This window comes from Cnephaeus nilssonii, assembly GCF_951640355.1.
Source record: "Cnephaeus nilssonii genome assembly, chromosome: X".
NCBI lineage: Eukaryota > Metazoa > Chordata > Mammalia > Chiroptera > Vespertilionidae > Cnephaeus > Cnephaeus nilssonii.
In genome coordinates this window covers 115820589-115826602 of record NC_137071.1, presented here as the reverse complement: position 1 = coordinate 115826602, position 6014 = coordinate 115820589, and the positions used below count along the sequence as shown (strand labels likewise).

The following is a 6014-nucleotide window of genomic DNA, read 5'->3' as shown; positions in this document are numbered from 1 at the left end:
AAGCTTTTGTTGCCAACTTGATAATCAAGCAGAAAGTTTCCCAGACCTCTTGCAGCAAGATCTGTGGGCTCTTTAAAGTTTGTATTCACCTATGTCTCCCTCAGCTACCTCCATGCATAGTCACACTGGTTGGTGATTATGCTAGTTTGGTGCTGAGCAAAATTGTGGTTTGGATTTATTGGTTCCAGCTTGTTTGTACCTTCATCAAGTTAAACTCCTCTATCTCCCTCCCTTCCTCTTCAGGCGTCCTCAAACTATGGCCCGCAGGCCACATGCAGGTGTTTTTGCCGTTTTGTTTTTTTACTTCAAAATAAGATATGTGCAGTGTGCATAGGAATTTGTTCATAGTTTTTTTTAAACTATAGTCCGGCCCTCCAACGGTCTGAGGGACAGTGAACTGGCCCCCTGTTTAAAAAGTTTGAGGACCCCTGTGACCAGTGGTTCTCAACCTTTCTAATGCCGCGACCCTTTAATACAGTTCCTCATGTTGTGGTGAGCCCCAACCATAAAATTATTTTCGTTGCTACTTCATAACTGTAATTTTGCTACTGTTATGAATCGTAATGTAAATATCTGTGTTTTCCGATGGTCTTAGGCTCTACAGCAGCGGTTCTCAACCTGTGGGTCGCTGAGAACTGCTAGCAGGGTCGCCTAAGACCATCGGAAAACACAGATATTTACATTACGATTCATAACAGTAGCAAAATTACAGTTATGAAGTAGCAACGAAAATAATTTTATGGTTGGGGCTCACCACAACATGAGGAACTGTATTAAAGGGTCGCGGCATTAGAAAGGTTGAGAACCACTGCTCTAGGTGCCAGTGTCTTACCATTGTCTAACCTAGGGATGACAAATTTATACATTAGGGGTTCCAGTGAAGAGGGACTTCATTTCTTTCCTAAGCAGGGGAGCTGCCATTCAGAAGTTATTGGCAGTTTTTAGTATAGACATTGATTCCCTTTGAGGTTTTCTTCCTTTCTTCTGAGCAAGTCACCAGAATCACCCTGAAGTTACAAAAACATAAAAGACTACATACCCATTGACATAGGATACTAATAGTTGTCAGGAGGAAATTGGGGTAATTTACATAAGGAGTAGTAGGACTTCTATTTGAGACAGTTGAGATACTGAATTTCTTTTCTTTTTTTTGAAGATATAACTGGCTTTATTAAGTGATTCATGAAAATGTGGTGGCTAATACTGCAAAAGTTTTACATGTTATGGGTCTGATCATCTAGAGCAGGGGTACATCTGGATCAAGGGCCGTGTAAGGCCTGAAAAATCATTTGGTCTGGCCCTGTCAAGGCATTAGGGGTGAATTAGTTAAATGTTTGACCAAATATAGCAGCCTAATTAAAAAAAAATTCTTTATTGTTTAAAGTATTACATATGTCTCCTTTTCTTCCCCATTGACCTCTCCCCAGCCATGCCCATCCCCCAGCACATGCCCTTACCCCCCTACTGTCTGTGTCCATGGGTTATGTACACAAGTCCTTGGTTGATCTCTTACCCCGCCGCCCCCCCCCCCCCCCACCTTCCCTCTGAGGTTGAATGGTCTGTTCAATGCTTCTATGTCTCTGGATCTATTTTTGTTCATCAACTTATGTTGTTCATTATATTCCACAAATGAGTGAGAACATGTGATATTTATCTTTCTCTGACTGGCTTATTTTGCTTAGCATAATGCTCTCCATCTCCATCCATGCTGTTGCAAATGGTAAGAGTTCCTTCTTTTTTACAGCAGCATAGTATTCCATTGTGTAGATGTACCACAGTTTTGTAATTCATTCATCATAGCAAGCTAATTTTTAAGTTGATAATTTTGTATGGCCTGAGAATGGTGTTATAAATATCCAAATGGCCCTTGCCAGAAGAAAGGTTACACACCCCTGATCTAGAGAGAGGAAAAGAAAAAGTACTTGAAGTATTCAGAAGACAATAGCTGTCCACAACACCTTGACTCAGCATGCCTTCTAGGAAGTGATCAGAATTGCTACACAGTACTACTTGTCATCTCTGCTCTGACCTCCTCCCTTTACCAGTGCATAAAATGGATGTGGTAGCCTCATTTACACTTATTGCATTGGTCAAAAGAGAGGATTCCCCTTATCTGTACCAAGTTGTACCCTGTTCTCTGCCCTTATAGCCCTTTTCTGCTCATATCTACTACTGCTTGACCTTGTCCTGCGGTGAACTCAGTCAACTGAATACACTTTCAATGAACTTTTACTAGACATGGTGACAGAACTGTTATGGACAAATAAATTTCCCCCAAGAGGGATTGTGGCAATTAGGAGTAATGCAGGGTGGAGGTGTCATTAAGAAAGTTCCTCCGTCTGGCAATTTAGGCAGGACCTTATAGGGGCACTAGTTAGGCTTAGAAACTGAATTTTGTCAGAGATACTTAGAAGTCAGGAATCTCCTGGAGATAGACTCATGCTAATAAAATCGAAATCATAAGGGATAGAAATATATGTAAAGTTAGAATTTTGATTTATTCATATTCAGACTGGAGTTGGCATATCAGCCGTCAGGTCAGACTTGAAAGGGAAGCTTAATGATAGGTTGTTTGGGGCACTAGGAATGAGAACTAGGGGACGTCCTTGGGTTATCTTAATGGCATCGGCCATCCACTAGGGGATAGATCAGATAGCAGGTACTAAATACTGATGTATTTGTATGTCAGAATGAGCTTTCCTGGACAATTGAGCAGAACATTGAGACTTTCTTGTTCTTTGACTCACCACCTTCTAGATCTCCACACTAACCTCTCCTTTGGTTAACATATCTATCTTCAGCTTCGGTCAAATTAACATGCAATGAGTTATCAGCAGCATTACCTCAAACTAGTGTTCTGAGAAAGGAACATTATTTTGCGGGATGATAATTAATGGTTGCAGCTAACAGATTTTTGATGGTCAATAATGAGGTAAACTTACAGATTTCTTTTCCATCAGACTTCTCAGAGCCTTTAGTGAACCAGTGTGCACTGTGAATTTCCAAAAGAAGGCTAGAGATTGCACATTTATTTGACCACTTAGTTGTATTTTTCAAAAGAAGTCACAACAGCAAGTGTATTAGTTTCCTATTGTTGTTGTAACAAATTAGCATACTTAGTGGCTTAAATCAGCACAAATATATTACCTTACAGTTCTGTAGTTCAGCCATCTTAAAATCAAGGTGTCAGCAAGGTTGTGTTCCTTCTGGAGGCTCTAGGGGATAATCTGTTTCCTTGCTTTTTACAGATTCTATAGGACACCCACATTCCTCTTCATCTTCAAAGCCAGCACCATAGCATCTTTAACCCCACCCCCTCTCCTCTTCCCCTCTACTCTGTCATCACATGTATTGACTCTGACACTTCTGCCTCACTCTTTTTTTTTTTTCTGCCTCACTCTTATAAGAACTCCTGTGATTGCATTAGACCCATCTGGATAATCCAGGGTAATCTTCTCATCTCAAGATATTTAACTTAATCATACTTCAATGTCCTTTTTGCCAAGTAATGTAACATGTTCATAGATTTGGGGGATTAGGATGTGGACATCTTTGGATGGGGGCGGGGGTTAATTATTCTACCTACCAACAGGGAACAATGGGAAACACTGGGCTATGGTATTTAACATGCCAATACAATCCTACTCTTCTAAGACTATATCCAGGTCAAACTTCATTGAATTTGGGGAGTTCTTGACATTTCTCACCGTTTAGAGTTTAGAATGGGCTATTGCAGATCTCACAGAATTCTGAGAGTACTTATTACCTGTAAGATCTAATATTATCTACATGTGGGGCAAAAGCTCCTGGATGGAGAAAGAGGAAGGGCTTGTGCACTGAAGAAGGGGACTTTCCCCAAGAGTCCTTCCCAGAAACACAGCATTTTCAGAGACCAAAGTTATACAGAAGAATTCCATGGCGGTGGGTTAAAGTTACTTGTTTAAATGAAAGTAGAGATAACCTATGGTTTGAAATGGAAATTAGGGCTCCAGAATGTCTTAAATTAGAGTGTTACCAGCCCGGGAAACCCCCTTTGACTTGTGAGCAAGAAAGTAAGTCTGCAAGCAGGTGACCTTTTCATGCTACCTCATATATTTGTGACAGATGCTGTGCTATGTTTGAAGAAATTGATAGCCCAAATTTTTCACTTTTCTGTGGAGAAAGTTTGATCGCTTCTTTCTTCTAAGGATATTTTACTGTATTGCATGACGATGGTAATAGGTCTTGACTTTGATCTAGTTTCTGTTGAGTATGGGGTCCCCAAAGCTAATGATGTCACAAGAAATCAAACTGAAGATGGTGTTATTTTTTTAATTTATTGATTGACTTTCAGAGAGAGAGAGAGAGAGAGAGAGAGAGAGAGAGAGAGAGAGAGAGAGAGAGAGAAACATCAATTTGTTGTTCCACTTATTTATACATTCATTGGTTGATTCTTATATGAGCCCTGACCAAGGATCAAACCTGAAACCTTGGCATATCAGGACAATGCTCTAACCAACTGAGCTACCCAGCCAGACCTGAAGATGGAGTTACTGAGATTCCATTAAACACTGTTGCATTGATTACTGGTAAGAATAGTAATTTCAGCTTAAGCACCAATTATGCCGAATATTTAATTACAGAGGACAAGTAACTTAGATTCTTGAGAAAAAGTTCTCATGAAGGTTTGGGTCTGCTTGTAAAAATACATACCAGAGGTTGCTAGGCATTTCTTTCTCACCAAATCTCAATAGTCTTCTTTTTAAAACTTTGACATATCTTTTTAATTCAAATACCATTCTGATCACTCATGGTCTAAGAACATTCAAATAACTTAAAATAAATAGATTTATTTAAAGATTGGTCTTCAAACATTATAATCAATGATGCCACACTTGCCTATGATCTCATTGACATAAAACCACATCCATACCTCAGTGTCCACCAAACCATTCAGCAGAGCTTCCTTAACTGTGAACTGTTTGAAGATACCAATTTGAGCATTATTGCCTAGTTTTTTCAAGCTCTGAATAGCTGTAGGGATTTCAGCAGGGGTTGGAGGAACCAGCTCAACCTTGGCATAATGCCAAAAGGTGGCCAATCGAGGCTTCTGAGTAAGTCACAGCAGCATTTGCCAGCGCAGGAGCCTTCTCCACAAGGTTATGGACAAATTGTGCCATGTTTCTAGAATGGAAAGTCTGTGACCTTGAATGGCTGGCCAAATGTTATTCCCACCCTACCACCCACTAAGAACACCTCAATAGCCTTTTATTTATTCCCATGTTTGTCTCATTCCAACTGACACTGACTACCCTAACATATTAATTTTTTAAATATTTGGCTTCTACAACCCAGGCCTATGCTAGTTTTCATTCTATCCCCTACAACACACCTTTTTCTTTTATTTCCTTGTTCCCTCTTTTTTCTTCTTCATCCTAACTGTGGAGTCTCATGAAGACACAGTGAATGGTTGACACTCTTCTCTTTTCTTCATGTCTTTTTCATCTATCCATCAAACATTTTTTAATATTTAAATATTTATGTTTGGAGACCTATATTGTGTTCTATATAGAAATGTATTAGACACAATCATTGTCTTCTGGGAACTCCATGAATACAATATAGTGCAATATTTTTCATGAAATACATAGCAGAAGCAAGTAACAGAAAACTCAGCTCAAGATGACTTAAACAAAAAGGACAAATATTATTTCTTATAACAAAAGTTCTAAAGATGTGGAGGTTTCAGAACTGGTCAATTCAATAGCTTAAGGACCTCATTAAGAATCCAGGTGTTTTCCATCTTTTCATCTGTTATGTTTAGTATATCCCTTCCAGGACTGTAAGATGGTAGCAACATGTCCATGCCTCACATGTAGAAATGATGATGTTCATCTAGAATAAGGTGTTTCCCGCAGTGCATTTAATTTTGAGTAAGAAAAACCTATCTTCCATGCACCCGCCCATTGGCTAGGTTTACCTACATCAGTCACTGACAAGGGGAATGAAACTACCATGATTGGCTTGTAGACCAG

At 39.5% G+C, this 6014-nt stretch overlaps 1 pseudogene across 1 annotated transcript; it reads right to left on the bottom strand.

Moving 5' to 3' along the window:
* Window positions 1-4846: 4846 nt before the first annotated feature.
* LOC307096355 (ATP synthase subunit g, mitochondrial-like) lies at window positions 4847-5159 on the bottom strand (annotated as a pseudogene). Its single transcript has one exon. The product of its transcript is annotated as an ATP synthase subunit g, mitochondrial-like (transcript).
* Between the last annotated feature and the right edge of the window lie 855 nt (window positions 5160-6014).